We start from the raw sequence: 18,281 nt of genomic DNA, 5'->3' as shown, positions 1-18,281 counted from the left end.
CTTCACGTGCCAGTTTGCCAGATACCAGCAGCGCTGGGGTTAATGAGCTCCCAGCCTCCTGCATCTGGTCTGACAAAACCTTCTGTCATTTAGGCTACACATCCAGAAAACAGGGGATCATTTATTTAGATGGCTAGGAGAACGAGAGAGGGATTACAATAAAGGATAGAGAAGACAATAGAGAGATGGGAGAAGAAAAAGGGAGAGAGGGAAAAATAAAAGATTTAACCATATGCCCATCGATGCAACAGTCTGTAAACCCTGTCGTAGGGTTCTGTTAAGGTAAACTTGCCTCTCCCTTGCATCCTCATCATCAGCCTCGGTCTGTCCTCAATTCCCCCATCTATCTGTTCTCCATTATGATGCCCCCCTATGCTTTATCCTCACAGAATGCTTTGCATGAGATGAGAAGAAAATAACAAATCCTTCCTTAAAATAGGCCTCACTACAGTCCACGAGGAGAGAGAAGTTTGGCTGTGATTAGAATGGTATGGAAGGGAAGAAGAAAACGGCTGATAGTAAAACAGATTGGTGGTTGGAAGGTGTTTTTAAGGACAGCATTAGCCACTAGTCAGCAGGAGAGCAGACAGAATAGGAGCCAAATCAGCACGACATGATAAATAGCTTTATTTTACGCAATCTGTTACGGCCTCGCCAGAATATTACATTATTGTGGTTTTTAGGGGGCGTGACCTGATTCTCAGCAATGGACCACTGCCGGTACAAAAACAAACTCCCCTATAAAGCACTGTGGGCTTGTGAGGCCCGAGCTCATAAATTGTCCCATAGCAACTGTGCACAACAGCACTCAGGAGAGAGATCGAGCTCGGCAAGACTTTGCCATTAACACCACTGAAGCCATTAACACCACTGAAGCCATTAACACTTTCCTACTGGGCCTGACACAGATCAACTGATTCACTAGCTCAGTCACTCTCTCACGTCACTCAGGGGAGCGGCCTAATATAGCAGCTATACCTGTCTGCCTCACAAGTTGCCATGGGACCATGGTTGCCAAGGGCTTGTTTTAATCATATGGAGGGGATGCTGGGTGTTAGTCAGGAAGAAAAAGAGAGTGAGAAAGAGGGAGGGAGAGACAATTATAAAATGATTACAGTGCAGCGATGCCATGATAATAAAAAAAAAAGAATGAGGCCTTCACAGAAAGAGTGAGATATTTACCAAGTAGGAAGAGGGGGAAGGGAGGTATGGTGTGATGGGGAAAACATTGATACAGTTACAGATCGCAATATTTTTGGAGAATATATATATATATATTATTTCATACATGTATCATATTTTTTACTACTATAGGTAGCGTTAGCTAGGGCTAGTCGGCTGTACTGGCACCAAAACTCCAGTATTTTTCATCGTATACCTTGTTCTCTTTTAAAAGTGAGCCAACATGTTTTCTGCACTGTTACTTCCCTGACTGATCAAAACTAGTTTTCTCATGCTCTCTCGTATCTCTGCAGAAGATATATAGTGAGCAAAATGTTTGGAACATCAAATTGCAATACATTCTCAGTACATATAGAAGAATCGGGAGACGCAATGCATATCCTATAGGCACAATACATATCGTCTCACCCCCAGCCCTAGGAGTGATGATAAAGGGAGGGAGAGAGAGGGGGAGTTTTGTGAGTACACAGATCTTCCGTGCATCCAAGGCATTTATGTGTTGTGTACTGTTGTTGACTTCCATTTATGCTTTTTCCACTTGACACACACACACACACTCATGCATACACACCACAAACACACACACCAAAGTGATGAACAGAATATTTACTGTGATGCATTACTGTTGTTGAGTAACATCCCTGACCCACTCTTTAGTGCCACAATCTGGGGTCTGATTTTCCCTCATTCATAAGTGGGATTGTGTGTGTGTGTGTGTGTGTGTGTGTGTGTGTGTGTGTGTGTGTGTGTGTGTGTGTGTGTGTGTGTGTGTGTGTGTGTGTGTGTGTGTGTGTGTGTGTGTGTGTGTGTGTGTGTGTGTGTGTGTGTGTGTGTGTGTGTGTGTGTGTGTGTGTGTGTAAAAAGTGAACCTGTGGAACTAATGAATAACATCAACTAACACAGTTGGTCATCTGAAGAGTTTCTTCTAACACATCAAGTCAATACCAACGAGATAAAAGTCACCTTCTCACACGACATCACGTGACCCACCTAATGTATGTGCACACACAATATGGTGGCTTGTATCATGTCATTCTGAAGACATGCACTGTCAGTATGTCTTCTTGTCAGAGTCTGACCTACAAATATGTGTGCTGTGCACGCACGCAGATCAGGCATTTGGAAAATGTTCCCAAGGATGAACCAGACTTGTGGAGGTCTACAACTTTTCTTCTGAGGTCTTGGCTGAAATCCTTTGATTTTCACATGATGTCAAGCAAAGAAGCACTGAGTCTGAAGGTAGGCCTTGAAATACATCCACAGGTACACCTCCAATTTAATCAAATGGTCAATTAGCCTATCAGAAGCTTCTAAAGCCATTACATAATTTAGTGGAATTTTCCAAGTTGTTTAAAGGCACAGTCAACTTAGTGTATGTAAACTTCTGACCCACTAGATTTGTGATACAGTGAATTATAAGTTAAATAATCTGTCTGTAAACAATTGTTGGAAAAATTACTTGTGCCTTGCACAAAGTAGATGTCTTAAGCAACTTACCAAAACTATAGTTTGCTTAACAAGAAATGTGTGGATTGGTTGAAAAACGAGTTTTAAATGACTCCAACCTAAATGTATGTAAACTTCTGACTTCAACTGTACATGTATGGCAATTTAGCAATTAGGATTTGATATCTGTAATGGTTATGACAAATTAGGCATTATTGCACACTGTTGGCATGTAGATAAATGCACACATTTTTTTTCCCAGTGTGAGCCTTGTGTTCTAAAAATAGTTTAAAAAATGTCAAATGCACATCCCTAAAGCACACACCAGTCACAGTCCCTGAGCTGAGTGCAGTGCAGAAATAGGCCAAGTGATTTAAGGCAGGACGCTCACCCTCAGCCTTAACCCACCACTGTCTGGCACATAACTTACACACGTGGCACAGCTAACTCTATGTAGGGATGAGAGAAGAAAGGGAGGAGGGAAGGGAGAGAGAAATGGGGATGGGGGATTTAGAAAGAAAGAGTGCAAGAGACAGACGGGATCAGAGAGAGCCAGAGAGATAGGTAAAAACTAACAGCCAGAAAGACAGAGTCTTGGGGCACCTTCATGGCCATTCATTCAGTAGAGCTAGGGATTCACCACCAGTAACACACTTCTATCCAAAAATACCCTGGTCCATCTTCTCTCTATTACACCACCCAGGGCTCTCTCCTCCCCTCCCATCCTCTGCCAACTGGTCCTGAGCCCAGCAATTAAAGACCTGCCTAAACCCCTCTACCTCCCTGTTTCCTCAGGGTATGGCCCTGCTCCACATGAAACTGATAGGGGCTGAGCATGACAGGCATCAGATGGGCTTACCTGCAGCGAGAGAGAGATGAGGGGAGCAGGTGCTAGCCCACCTCTCTGTCTGGACTTGCCCTACAGTATGTGGTGAAAGTGTGCTTTTGTTTTTGGGGAAGTGGGTGGAGAGGTAGTTACAGGTCACCAAGTCAGTTAAAGCCGGACTTTCACTACACTGAGAATCGCTGTCTGGAACAAGAAACAGATGACCCTTCATGCACACACACAACTACCTTGGAGACAACAGTGCACCACAACAGGGAACCAGAGTTTAAATGAAGTACTATACTGTCCAGAACCCTTAAATAAAACCATGGCAACTCATCGCCATGACAACTGTACTGCAACCCCCTAACCTACCACCCACTTCCCCTCAATGTATACACCCCCACCACCTGTGCAACTGAGACAAACTTAGTCGGAACTGCAAGGCTTTTGTGGAGAGAGAGGAGAGAGGGGGAAGGTCTTTGTGAAGTCAGTTCAATACCTTAGCAGTACCCTTGGGAAGGGGTCCCAGTGCTGTATATAAGCTGGCTGGCGGGAGAGGATTGCAGCAGTTCTTTCCCTCTTGTTAAAGGCAGTGTTGGCATGTAGAACACCTTGCTAATGCGTCTTCCAGCTCAGAGCAAAGAGTTGGCACAGACAGAGGAGAGGAGGAGAGAGAAAGAGGCTGCCCTTCTCGTGCCTGGTGTCAAAATGCCCACGGCTGCATCCACAACGACAATGAGACAAGGCTTTCACTATTCACCAAGGCAAAGGGTGGCTACTTTGAAGAATCTCAAATATATTTTGATTTGTTTAACATGATTCTAAATGATTCTAATGATACTAATACCCAAAAGTCTAATACCCAAAATAAAACATTACGTGACTCTCCACCAATAATTACATACAGAGGATTGGAGGATTCTAAATTAAAACCAAAAGCCACCTCATGGGTCTCCCGGTGGCGGCCGGCACGGGTACCGAACCTGCATCTGTAGCAACGCCCATCCACTCCGGAGCAAAGAATCAAAATACAGAGAGGTGTTGGTAAAGGTGGTAAAGGTATAGTGTCCCGCTAATAGCCCATAATGGACTATTATCATACTATACATGGTGTCCAGGTCAGGATAACTAAGACATTTATTTATTAAAGACTATCAGAAAGAATGTTGGTACGTATTTATTTTGATCCAAAGCCATGAATGAGTGAGTCACTCAGCTTTATGTAGGTGCCGCTATATGACTGTCATCAACTTGATAATATATAATGATATTTTGGAGGTTATTGCAATCTGAATAAAAAGGTCAAAATAATATTTGTAAAGGCAAAAACATGTATTTCTGATTTTAGAGGGAGAGAAACGCTGGGCCAATTGTGCGCCTCCCATAAAGGCCGAAATATAGCTCTGCTAATATCCATAATGGTACTGTACAATGTGACCGTGTGTTTGAAAGAGTATTTTCCAGTAAGCAACAATTTGTTTACCTTCATTAGACAACTTTGTTCCAATATTTCTGTAATTCACTGATATTTATTCCCATAGTAATTCGTTATGGATCCATAACTAAATAAACATCAGCAGTTTGAAAAACTATTTTTATCACTATTTTATTAACAAAAGCATTAAGATGTTGATGAAGAAATAATGTACTGCTGTTTTGAGTTGGAAAGGTAACACTTCAGAGTACTTAAGCATCGGATACATTGCAGGTAGGGGAATGTTCACACCTACAGTAGCAGGGCTATAAAGAGAGTCTATTGTCCTGCTAATCTGGCAATATGTGTTTGATAACCTGTTTTCAAAATGCCACCAGCTGTCCATCACTACCATAAATAAAAACACAGCACCTTGTTTACATTCTTTATTGTAACCAAAATGTCACAAATAATTTGTATCTACATTTCCAATTACTTTGAGTAATTTTAGTTTGTGATCAATTTGATTAGAATTATGGTGTTTCTTGTCCAAGGAAAATGAAAAACCCTCTGGATTTCCATTAGGATTGAACGAAAACTATGGCGCTGTACAACGTGACGGTCGGGAGTACAGTACTGGGCTATTTAGCTAAAGAAAACAGTGTCCTGCGGGAGACCAGGGTTCAATTCCCCGAAGAGGAGGAAGGAGTAGGCGGTCCTTGAAAATAAGAATTTGTTCTTAAACTGACTTGCCTAGTTAAATAAAGGTTGCAATAAGAGCATTACATTTCTACACCACCAGGGTTTTTTAATCTAACCAATACCCAAATGGGGATACAGTGAAAATAAAATCTCATTGATGTATCAAGACCAGTCCCCATGCTCGTCTCAGAGCAACGCGGAACGGTGCTAAAACTCTATTGCATCTAACTTCAATGTGCTCTATAAATAAATAAGACCTACACCACTTTTAACAGCACATTACTCAACACTAGTGAGACTCATGTCGCTTACAGTAGGCCTACAGTATATAACAAAATATGACATGACTCTGCACCAATAATTACATATAGAGGATTGGGGGATATTTCTGTAATTCAGTGATATTTATTCCCATAGTTATTCGTTATGGATCCATAACTAAATAAACATCAGTATTTGTATCATTATTGTATTAATGAATGCATAAAGATGCCATTATTAGTTACATTGTTTTAGTCTGAACGTGCAGACTAGCACTAAGAACAGAACAGCAAGAATGTTTCCCTAGTCAGCGCTATTATTAGTGTAAATCCCCTTACATATTTTGGAGATAATTTTGTTTTCAAATAACGTAAAATGAGTGAGAAAAAGGCCATTCTTGAACATGGTGTGAGACATTGTTACTAATTTGTCAAAAAAAGCCAGTTTGTTATCTAGAATTATTTATTTCTGTTTTTAGAGGGAGAAAAAACAAAAACCTACAGCCATCTCATGGGTCTCCCAGTCAAGGCCGGCACGGACACTGAACCAGCATCTGTAGCAACACAGCTTGCACTGCTATGCAGCGTCTTAGACCGACTCAGGCGCTGTACAATGTGACTGGTTGGGAGTGGAATACAGTAAGAGCAAAATAATCCTAACAACATAAAATAATAAAAAACTTAGTGTAACAACAGTTTTAGTAAGTAATACTGAAGTTGTGCACAATTATCAGTTTCTATTTAGGGGTATGTCGCCCATTCATTGTCAGTTAGACACACAGTAGGCCCCAAAAGCATAATCAGTGGAGCAATGAAGTGGTGACGCAGGGTACCTTACTAAACCACAAATTACCTCTAAATCCCACAGCGTAAACTAACAACTTTTAAAGGAGGAACTACTGTAAGGGCTATTTGACCAAGATGGAGAGTGATGGAGTGCTGCATCAGATGACCTGGCCTCCACAATCACCCGACTTCAACCCAATTGAGATGGTTTGGGATGAGTTTGACTGAAGAGTGAAGGAAAAGCAGCCAACAAGTTCTCAGCATATGTGGGAACTCCTTCAAAACTGTTGGAAGAGCATTCCTCATGAAGCTGGTTGAGAGAATGCCAAGAGCGTGTAAAGCTGTCATGAAGGTGGCAGGGTAGCCTAGTGGTAAGAGCATTGGACTAGTAACCGAAAGGTTGTAAGTTCAAATCCCTGAGCTGACAAGGTACACAATCTGTCGTTCTGCCCCTGAACAGACAGTTAAGCCACTGTTCCTAAGCCATCATTGAAAACAAGAATTTGTTCTTAACTGACTTGCCTAGTAAAAAAATAAATTAAAAGGCAAAGGGTGGCTACTTTAAAGAATATCAAATAAATTTTGATTTGTTTACCACTTTTTTGGTTACTACATGATTCCATGTGCCATTTAATAGTTTTGATATCATCACTATTATTCTACAATATAGAACATTGTAGAAATAAAGAAAAACCCTTGAATGAGTAGGTGTATCCAAACTTTTGACTGGTACTGTATGCGTGTGCTAATAATTTAAATGTGATACGGGGGAGAGAAAGTGAAATTCAGTGTCTCAACACATGCATGTGTACAGTCAGTGCATGCGAAAGAGTTTCAGTGTTCAAATTTATTTATAAAGCCCTTCTTACATCAGCTGATATCTCAAAGTGCTGTACAGAAACCCAGCCTAAAACCCCAAACAGCAAGCAATGCAGGTGTAGAAGCACGGTGGCTAGGAAAAACTCCCTAGAAAGGCCAAAACCTAGGAAGAAACCTAGAGAGGAACCAGGCTATGAGGGGTGGCCAGTCTTCTTCTGGCTGTGCCGGGTGGAGATTATAACAGAACATGGCCAAGATGTTCAAATGTTCATATAATAATAATAATAATCACAGTGGTTGTCGAGGGTGCAACAGGTCAGCACCTCAGGAATAAATGTCAGTTGGCTTTTCATAGCCGATCATTCAGAGTATCTCTACCGCTCCTGCTGTCTCTAGAGAGTTGAAAACAGCAGGTCTGGGACAGGTAGCACGTCTGGGTTCAACTCTGAATCTCCATCAGTGTGTGGAAGTATGTATGTGTTAGATAGATTATGAGGACGTATCTTTGTGTGCATATGTGCGTTTGAAGCACACATTCTCTCGGGAGTTTAGAAAGTCTGCCCAGCTACAGGAGGAAGTGCTCTGCTCCAATCACAGGCCTGAGTTCTAGTCAGGTGACCTGTGTTCTAGTCAGGTGACTTGGGCAGCACTCAAGTGTTGTGAATCAGATTAAAACAACCTTAATGAGGCCCACGGTCATTCAGTTCAACCAGCCAGTCAGTCAGTCTAACCAGCTGCCTGGCCCTGAAAGTGGAGGGGAAGAAAGGAAAGAGGCAGCCCCCAATGAAGAGAAACAGCCATGATAAGAATCAGGGACATATGGAGATTGCATGATAGTGTGTTAAGTGAAGGAAAACTACAAAATAAGACAAATTAAACTTTGTATAAATAAACACTGATAGATATATTTATGGTTAAACCAAAATGGAAGACAATAGAGCATTGGTCAGAAATGTGTTTGGAGGAGATGCAACTTTTATGCAATACAAAAAGACATTAAAACAAAGAGTGAGGTACAACATTACAGCAGGGATGTCAAACACATTTTGTCTCAGGGGCCGCATCAGGTCTTCAATGAGGGCCGGAAGGCCACACTGAAACTTCCTCGCCATCAAAATTAGCAAAAGATAGGGAACATCAGAAAAAAGGACTGACTCTCCAGATGTCATTTAGCGAGCTGGACATAAACTGAAGGACTGCAGGTGCATTATCATTTTTACACAGTTTGAATTTGGTTTTAGTCATTTTAAAGTATAGAGTTCTTTATTTACTCAAACCACTGGCCTGCAGGCCATATGTTTGATACCCCTAAACTAAAGTGAATACAGCCAGATATACCAACAGTCTCACTACTGAGAGTGGTATAACCTATTCCAATGGACACCTGCTGTTTTTGTCTTCTTTTTATGCTACATTCCCCAATCTCTACCTAAAACCTTGTGCCCACACAGATCAGACAGAGTGCCTCAGCCTGCCTCCCCCCATCCTTATATCCCCTATACCCAGTCCAGATGGCCTCCCATACAGTAGTATGCTAAACCCTAAAGGCTCAGACAAGCCACAACTGTCATTAAGAACAAACACAACACACCGAGTTAGACCTTTCAAGACACAGAACCTGAATATATATACCTAAGAGCTAGTGAATGTCTTGCAGCCAGAAGCCACAAGACAATGTCTCTCATCCTAAACTGCTAGTACCACCATTCATAGGACCTTGCTTGATTGACTACACTAATAGACAGAATACATAAGACAGTCGTACTATCTTCTTGTGTCTGAACCCCTCTGGCAGTGTAGCATTGTGGGGTTTCTCCAGAGCCCGCCTGCTCACAGTTGCTCTTCTGTCTGTCCGGTACACACGGATCTGACGGCAGCTGGCTGGCCACGGCGGACATTTTGATGTGGAACAGAGAGGCCTTCTCTAGGCCTTATCAGTCAGAAGGAGGTCAGAAATAGATAGCAGAATGAAGGAGCTGTTGTCTGTGAGGCTAGTCAGCACCAGGCTCTCTGTGTCTAACAGACAACTCTTTTTAGAATCAATACAGCCAGGCGAGCGAGAGAGCAAGAAAGAGGAAGAAAGAGAGAGGGGGAGAAGGAGAGCGACATCTGACTAAGCTAAACCTACTGCCCCACACCACAGGACACATCGAACACGCGTGACTGATGAACTGACAGTGACATGACATGTGTGCCATTGCACGTGTGTGCATTCCTGTGTAGACCTATGACTCACAGCTATCTACTGGTCTCTATCTTGGTTTAGATAGAATAACTCGGAAAAGACTCCTGCATTTCTAGCTAACCCTCTTTAAGGGTAGAGCTGCAGCCTCATTTTGAAAGACCTAAAAGCCAGCAGAGCACACTTCTTCTCTACACACTACATAGACATAATACTGTAATGTCTTCTTCAGACCCAATGAAACAATGCAAGCCTTGCAAAATAGCATTGTGGACTTCAAAGTTGTATCTGCGAAGAAAGTATCCAGTGAGCTGTCAAACCCACACAGAGGAAATAGTGTTTTCACAGAAAAGCACTCAAAAAGATCAGTGCTGTCAATCTCTGGGAGCTAGAATGGCTGTCTATTTACCCCATTGTCTGAATTTATTAGTCATTGGGCCGCCCTATAACAGAGCATGAACACATACTGAGTGCATTGTATAACAATCTGTCTCTTCACAGGGGACATAAAGATGCTTATGGTTTGGAAAGTGATGAGTCTGAAGGCGATCAGGACAAACAAGCAGCTGGTGCTTGTGATGATTGTATTTTGTTGGAGGCACGCAAGCGAAGAACAACGCTTAGCCCTTATTGATCAGGTCTCAACTCCCTTCACTGTGTCTTAATTTTCCTATCATGTGGGGCAGGGGAGTGGGTGGGCATGGTGTACTGGGGGCTAGCTGGAAGAATCAACGCTAGCTTAATAATCAGGGGGAAGTTAAAAGAGGGGAGGAGGTAAATGGACAAGATCTAAATGAGGGGGTAAAGTTGCCACCCAGTCACATCATGGCCATAAGCTGCCAATTAGACATGTCTATGCGTGGCTGAGAGGCAGAGGAGAGAGGTGGATCGCTGTATGTTTTTCAGCTTTTTCCACCTTTCATAGCAAGCTGCCAGGGGGCTAAGCATTAGGCAGAGCCCCTGTGCTTGGGTGGCCAGGGCTCTGGGAAGGAAAGGACAACTGCAGTCTCTCTATTAAACTCGTTAGGGCGAGTCGAGCCAGCGTTTCAGTACGCAGTAGCAGTGACTTCATCTGGGTAGAATGTCGGTATGTTTATGAAGGACCTACACCTGGGGCAGGTAATGAGGGGAAACTAGGTGTTAACCACAAACAGTGTTTTAATTAGGTGGTAGCTAATGCCATGGACTGGTGTGCCTGACATTATTGTGAGAAGGAGCAATCCGTTGTTAAATATACACTTTCCTTTAGTTTTTTTGAAGACACCAGCAGAGAGTGGAAATGAAAGTCAGGTGAAAAATCAGGCCTTACTTCTTGCCAGGCTTCTAGTACGTTTAAGCTGCTGTAAATAAGTGTAGGTGCCCACTACAAACTACATGGACAATGCACCGCATCACACCTCCCACAATGGACCATAACCCTGTTCCTCACTCGCTCTCTCATCGTTGTCCTCTCTCATCTCTTGTAGACCTAGGGCAGATATATATATAATATATATATATATATATATGCCATTTAGCAGACGCTTTTATCCAAAGCGACTTACAGTCATGTGTGCATACATTCTACGTATGGGTGGTCCCGGGGATCGAACCCACTACCCTGGCGTTACAAGCGCCATGCTCTACCAACTGAGCTACAGAAGGACAGATAGAGGAGGTGGTGGAGTGCATTTCAATTAAACAGGTGTGCCTTGTTAAAAGTTACTTTGTGGAATTTCTATGCTTCTTAATGCGTTTGAGCCAGCTCAAATAAGCAATCAGACTCATTCGACATCTTTCTCTGTGTCCCAAATGGAACTTCAGATTGACATTGCAACAAACAGTGTGGGGTTTGGCGGTATCCAGATTTTCATATAGTCGTTTTCTGTCACCCCAGGATTTACTGTATTATCAGCTTGGTACACAAGGGGGAGCCAAAACGCTAAAAATCCAATTGGGCATCTATTACCAGAATACTAACAAAATTAGCACAAGTAATAGAACATTTCCATGGAGGCTGCTAGCTAAATATTCTAAATAAGCACAAACTAAAATAAACTAATTGCAAAGACAGGCAATCCAGCTCATAAAGTTAGGCATTTATAGGGAGGAGCTAACCGAAGAGTTTGGTGAGTTTGGACATGCTCTGCTCGGAGAAGAGCGAGGAACAGACAGCCGAGAAATATCTTGCTGCATTTTATAAACGCAGATCTAAAATGATTCTTATTGTAATTTCTTCTAAGCATCAGACAAATGTGCTTCAGTTGTACTTCTAAACTCAGATGAGAATCCACAAACGGCTTTCTATCAGCTGACAGCACTCTGACTGATGTGTAGCTACTTTTCTCCTCTCAGTGAAGCCAGACCATTTTTCTCTAGTAAAATGCCAGATTAACTTTAAGCAAAACATTAGGAAACATACCTGGCTACATTCTTTATAAGACAGGCCTAAACATTAGAACTATGACGGCAATGCATCATTTCGCAAAAAAAACGTGCTTTTTCATTGTACTCTCATTTACTTGTGTGGCTGGCAGTCAAATAGCGTTACACTTCTGTTGTCATCTGATGAAATTAATACATCTTCTGAATGTGTTGCACTAATGTATTTTCTGTTAAGGAAAACTATAGTTGCACATCCCTAATCACTCTATAGAAGCAAAAAAAACACTTGACTTTCAATATAAAACACAACCCTGTCAATACAGAGCTGGACTCACTTGCTCCAGATTTCTCACATTGTGCTATTTACAAACACCTGACTGGCTCAACTGTTCTGGGTAACTACGTAAGCTTCATAATGTAAAATATTGTGACAGGTGAAATGAGAACGCAATCTACTTTATCTCCTATATCCATTGCACAAGTTGGAACAAAAAAAAAATGTATTGAAATGTATTGAAAAACTTCAAAGAAATAATTTCAATGGTATTGAATAACCATCCCGTGGCTATTTCCAAATACCCCGGTATACACAGTACACCGCTCAAGCCACCAACTTCTCGTCATTAACATTTAACATTTACATTTAAGTAATTTAGCAGACGCTCTTTTGCCATTTTGCTACTTCCTCACGTCTGACTAACATCCACCAGCTCTCTACAGCAAAGCTGATGACCAAGCAAACAATATCAAGTTCCTTGAAAATAACCATGTCAGACTAACTAGAATTAACTGAACCGTTGACCAGTTGTAGAATGGACGAGACAGTTATTATGAGGGTTTATAATTGGGTTAAAAAATGTTACCCCCACGGGGGAAATACTCATTGACTGACATTGTGCGTAAGATGTTTTTAGGACTAGAGGGTGTGAAACATGCATGCAGAATGGCCCATTACAACTCCTGCTGGGTCTTACCCTCTAAACAAAAACACCTTTGATTATGAGATTCTCTCTCTCCATGTGTCAAGTTGGTTGGATGTCCTTTGGGTGGTGGACCATTGTTGATACACACAAGACACTAGTCAGCATGAAAAACCCATCAGCGTTGCAGTTCTTGACACAAACTGGTGTGCCTGGCACCTACTTCCATACCCCTTTCAAAGGCACTTAAATCTTTTGTCTTGCCCATTCACCCTATGAATGGCACACATACACAATCCATGTCTCAATTGTCTCAAGACTTTAAAAAAAACGTATTTAACCTGTCTCCTCCCCTTTATCTACACTGAAGTTAATTTAACAAGTGACATCAATAAGGGATCATAGCTTTCACCTGGACTCACCTGGTCAGTCTGTCATTTTCTTAATGTGTTGCATACTCAGTGTAGTTTGGCAGGGTAGCCTAGTGGTGGTTAGAGTGTTGGACTAGTAACCGGAAGGTTGCAAGTTCAAACCCCCGAGCTGACAATGTACAAATCTGTCGTTCTGCCTCTGAACAGGCAGTTAACCCACTGTTCCTAGGCCGTCATTGAAAATAAGAATTTGTTCTTAACTGACTTGCCTAGTTAAATAAAGGTAAAATAAAAATACAAAATTTACAATGGTGTTTGTGCTTCACTGGTTGCCCTTTTCTTGTGGCAAAAGGTCACAAATATTCCTGCTGTGATTGCACACTGTGGTATTTCACCTAATAGACATGGGAGTTTATCAAAATTGGATTTGGGAGTTTATCAAAATTGGATTTGTTTTCTTTGTGGGTCTGTGTAATCTGAGGGAAATCTCTCCCCACCACAACAGCTGCTGTCCACATAGCTACAAAAAAGGCACACAGCTGCCATTAGCACATCTGAATATGATGGCCAATCAAAAAGGGCTGTAGATCGAATATACACATGCAGATCCTAACACAAACACACACAGCTGTGGATCAAAACATATGCAAACCCCAAACACACTAAGACTGAGGCACTAAATGAATGTGGGATATGGGAAACTCTCTATTTTAATGACAGAGTAGGCTTAATCCACCGGCAGCCTTCATGACGTTGGCAGTCCCTAAACAATATGATTTGATGTAACATTTCTTTACGCCTGGTTATTTATATATAGCAAATTGTTTATGTGCCAGTCCCCAGATCTAAGAAGACATTGTAGCTAGCTACTCATGGTGAAATGATTTTATATAAAACAAGTTGATTCAGCCAAGGGTATCATCTGCTCTCAAGAGAAAATGGCTGCTACAGAATATATGTTTTTAGATTTATGTACAGAGAATATCTGCTACAGTCCCTAAAAGGAAGACAACCTGTCAGCACACACCCAAATGCAGAGTGGATGGTTTTAGACAGAATCAAGATAATGACACACTACAGAAAACTCTTGGTTGTATCTTGATGTTGACATTCTGTGGATTCCTGGAGAGAGGAAGGGCCTGTATCTAGCGATGTGTGGGTAAAATCACTGGTGAAGCCAATGCAGAAGAAAAGGCATATTACAACCTGTGTTGTGATAATTGCTTTGTTTGCTCTATAACCTGTTAGTTCATATGCCTGGACACCGTGAAATATAGGCCTAAAGGCCGAGACAATAAGAAAACAAATTCAACCACAAATTTCTTTCAGCATAAAACTGGAGAGCAACATCTGTCCGGTGAAGTCCACAAAACATATTGCATGTAGCAAACAGTTACATGCCCTAGGCATGGTCAAGCAAAGTAATGTTTCTGACAAATTTTCAGACTACTAAATCAACTATTTATTTAGAACCATGGAGTTACCGCAAGTCGCAAAGAAAACGGGAGTTGCTTCCACTATTCCAGCACCATTTCAACATCTAAATCACCTATGCTTAGTCTAATACAATAATAATAAAATAATAATATATGCCATTTAGCAGACGCTTTTATCCAAAGCGACTTACAGTCATGTGTGCATACATTCTACATATGGGTGGTCCCGGGGATCGAACCCACTACCCTGGCGTTACAAGCGCCATGCTCTACCAACTGAGCTACAGAAGGACAATGACAACTAAAAGATAGCAAAAACTATTTAGTCCCATCAACATAAGCTAAATATGATGTGGCTGTCCATGGCACTGATTTATGTGTGTGTGTGTTAGTAGAAAAAATATGTTGACTCACTCTACTTGTAGAGAAACGCCAATACCATCCTCCTCTTTCATGTTGCCTAAATGGTCTAGCACTCGGTCATACAGTACACGCATTTCTTTTATTTTGTCCTAGACTACCTGGCTAAAATACTTGCTCACTAGACTAACTTCACTAGACTGGTTTCCCTTGATCATTTTTTGGGGTGCGCCAGAACCATTCACAGCTGAGCTCACTCAGTTTAGCTCAACGCTAATTGGCTATTATTTGAATCAAGGGATGCCAAATGCTCGCTGGCTTCCCATGCATTCAATGCTATGGGCGGCAACAATGACACACTCTTTCTGACCAAACATCAGATAGATACGCTACACAGATAAGCTTTGCCAGCAGCATACCACCCTGCATCCCACTGCTGGTTTGCTTCTGAAGCTAAGCAGGGTTGGTCCCTGGATCTGAGACCAGGTGCTGCTGGAAGTGGTGTTGGAGCCAGTAGGAGGCACCCTTTCCTCTGGTCCAAAAAAATAATATCCTATTACCCTGTGTAGGGTGCTGTCTTTCAGATGGGGTGTTAAATGGAGGACTGACTCTCTGTGGTTGCTAAAGATCCCATGGCATTTAATGTAAGAGTAGGGGTGTTAACCCCAGTGTCGTGGCTAAATTCCCAATCGGACCTTCAAACCATCATGGTAACCTAATCATCCCCAGCTTCCAATTGGCTCATTCATCCCTCACCACTGTAACTGTTCCCCAGGTCGTTGCTGTAAATGAGTGTTCTCAGACAACTTACCTGTTAAAAAAAACATACTGAGACAGAGGGATGCTTTCTCTGGTGAGATACATTCAGCCTCTAGAATATTTTTGAGAGACGAAAGATAAACATTTTTGGGACACCTGGCTTCCGTTGGCATCAATGAATACACACCACTGTGTATCCTCACTCTGGACCTCTGAAATGTCCTCTGATTATTCCATGTTTCTATGATACCCTACTGAACAGCTATGTAAAGCTGATGGAGGTCAGCTTTGATCACTGTATCACTGGATATCGATTGACTCAGTTCATCACTAGGCCCCTGTGTGATCTGCACTGATCCAGTCCTGGTCAGCCCGATCATTGTATACAGTAGGGTGTAGTAGCGTACACTGTGAATCTGTTTGTTGGGGTGTTTCCACCCACGGAAGACTCATTTGTCCAAATGTTAGTTTTACAGATGGTTTTGTCAAATAAGTTTATGTAATTAATTACATATGTCAAATACATAATTTATACATAATACATAATAATACATAATACATACATAATTTATTTGGCTTTGTGTTGGCACTTTTGAGACTATCCCATTGCATATGCGACCAGGCAAGCTAAATCATTATCAAATTGGCTATTTGAACGTTTTCAACCAATTTATTTGACCCAGGTCTAATAGTCTTGTATTGGAATCCATGTGACCAATAAAATCAGGCGACGACAGTCGTCTATTCTGAACAAGTCTGGACATATTCTCTCTTTCTACAAGGTAACAGCAGCTTCAAAACAACAGGATGTGATGTAGGTAGGCTGCTCTTACCACTCTCCAGTGACATGGGAAAGGGGTGACGGTAGCTGGATACTGTAGGCGCAATCTCCTACACATCGAATCCCATGCTGAGCTAGTCGACTGTTATTACAGTGGCATGTCAATTTGCCTATCACGGCATCGGATCTGAGTATACAGTAGGCCTAACTAGAATGCGCAACCGTGCACACCCAGTAGCGCAACGGGAGAAGTTTGTCAGGCACGTATGATAGCCTAAGCATTGGCAGGAAAATGAGGGTCTGGTTTGGCTTACATGTTGTTGACGGATAAATAAACGAACAGTTGGTAAGTCCTAACACAATAAAACACACGAAAAAAATCGTAAAGAAAATAAAAGGAACAGTTATATAGGTTGGCCTTTACATCTCAGCGCATTACTAATCCAGACCGCACTGGTCCAACGGTCTATAATTGCAGTTTCTCTTGAGCAGGGAGAAAAATACATGTTTGAGCTAGTTTCCGCCTATTTTGAGTATATAGCCTATATGGAATATGAAAATCCAAACAAACCTTGTATACTTGTCCATAGGTACCATTGCCGACCACTTCCACCAGTTCGAAAATACCAGCTGGGTCCTATAAAATTAAATTATCAAATGGTTAACATTTACCAAATAACTGTTTGTGAGAGAGGGATGGTTTAGTATGGGCCACGTTACAACCCGTTAAATCAAGTGGTTGCGACCGAATTGCCTTACATCCCAGAGCATTGCAAACAAAAGAATGATAGGAACTAAGCCATCTAACGGTATACACAATAAGAACAACACATACTACGTCACACATTTTATCAGGGTTTATCCCTTGGTGGCGTCAATAAAATTACAATACAAAGATTTGAACAGCAAATAACAAATCCGCATAACATGCATTGCACTCACCCGCAAAGAGGCAAGGTCTATGTCCACTAGACTTTTAGCTGGAGACTCGTTCGCCATTTTTCAATAATACATAGAAATTGCAACGTCTATTTTAGTCTCTTCAAGGCAATTGTCTATATGCAATGCCGTAATCTCATAATTGAAATTGTTATCGTATTCCTTGCTAATGTAATGTCGATCCAAAGCGCGTTTTTCTTTGTAAACTACTCCCGTCGTTGTCGAACGGCCGCGATTACTCCATATTGCGCTACCACAGTTGGCAGTGAGCTTGCTCCTCTCAATTCTCCGCCCTGCCCCTCTCTCGCTCTCAATTCAATCTAAGAGCTTTATCTCTCGTTCTCGCTCTCCCACTCACTCCACTGTAAAGCCTCACCAACACGGGAAGCAGAATCAGTCAGTGTCGGAGAGACAGATAGACCGAGAGAAAAACGCTGCAGGTGCAGGGGGGAGTGGATGGAGAGAATAATAGTGAAGAGCTCCCCCATCAGAAATGAATCCAAACATGCTGAATGTATGTGCCCTGCTGCTAAACTTATCATATTGACTTTTTGAGCATTGTTTTCCTGTAGTCTTCATAAAACCACATCCATACACGTACACCCTATTTGACCCTGGGTCTGTTAATCAAATTGAATGGGTGGGAGAGGGATTGAAGTAGAGATCAGTGTCACCTTTTGGATTTATTCATGTTTATGATGGATAAATAAACGGTTTATTATATTACTGTA

General features: G+C 41.8%; 1 pseudogene across 1 annotated transcript in view; it reads right to left on the bottom strand.

Annotated features, from left to right (window-relative positions):
* Nucleotides 1-17,927, bottom strand: part of LOC124046845 — a 96,113-nt pseudogene extending 78,186 nt beyond the window's left edge. Inside the window, exons 1-2 of the transcript XR_006841077.1 lie at nt 17,554-17,927; nt 17,183-17,248 (exon numbers count right to left, since the gene is read on the bottom strand). The product of XR_006841077.1 is annotated as a mitogen-activated protein kinase kinase kinase kinase 4-like (transcript). The remainder of the gene's footprint in view (nt 1-17,182; nt 17,249-17,553) is intronic.
* Between the last annotated feature and the right edge of the window lie 354 nt (nt 17,928-18,281).

The sequence above is a fragment of the Oncorhynchus gorbuscha genome, linkage group LG01, assembly GCF_021184085.1.
Source record: "Oncorhynchus gorbuscha isolate QuinsamMale2020 ecotype Even-year linkage group LG01, OgorEven_v1.0, whole genome shotgun sequence".
NCBI lineage: Eukaryota > Metazoa > Chordata > Actinopteri > Salmoniformes > Salmonidae > Oncorhynchus > Oncorhynchus gorbuscha.
Note: the sequence above shows the minus strand (reverse complement) of the source record. Positions and strands in the feature narration are given on the sequence as shown.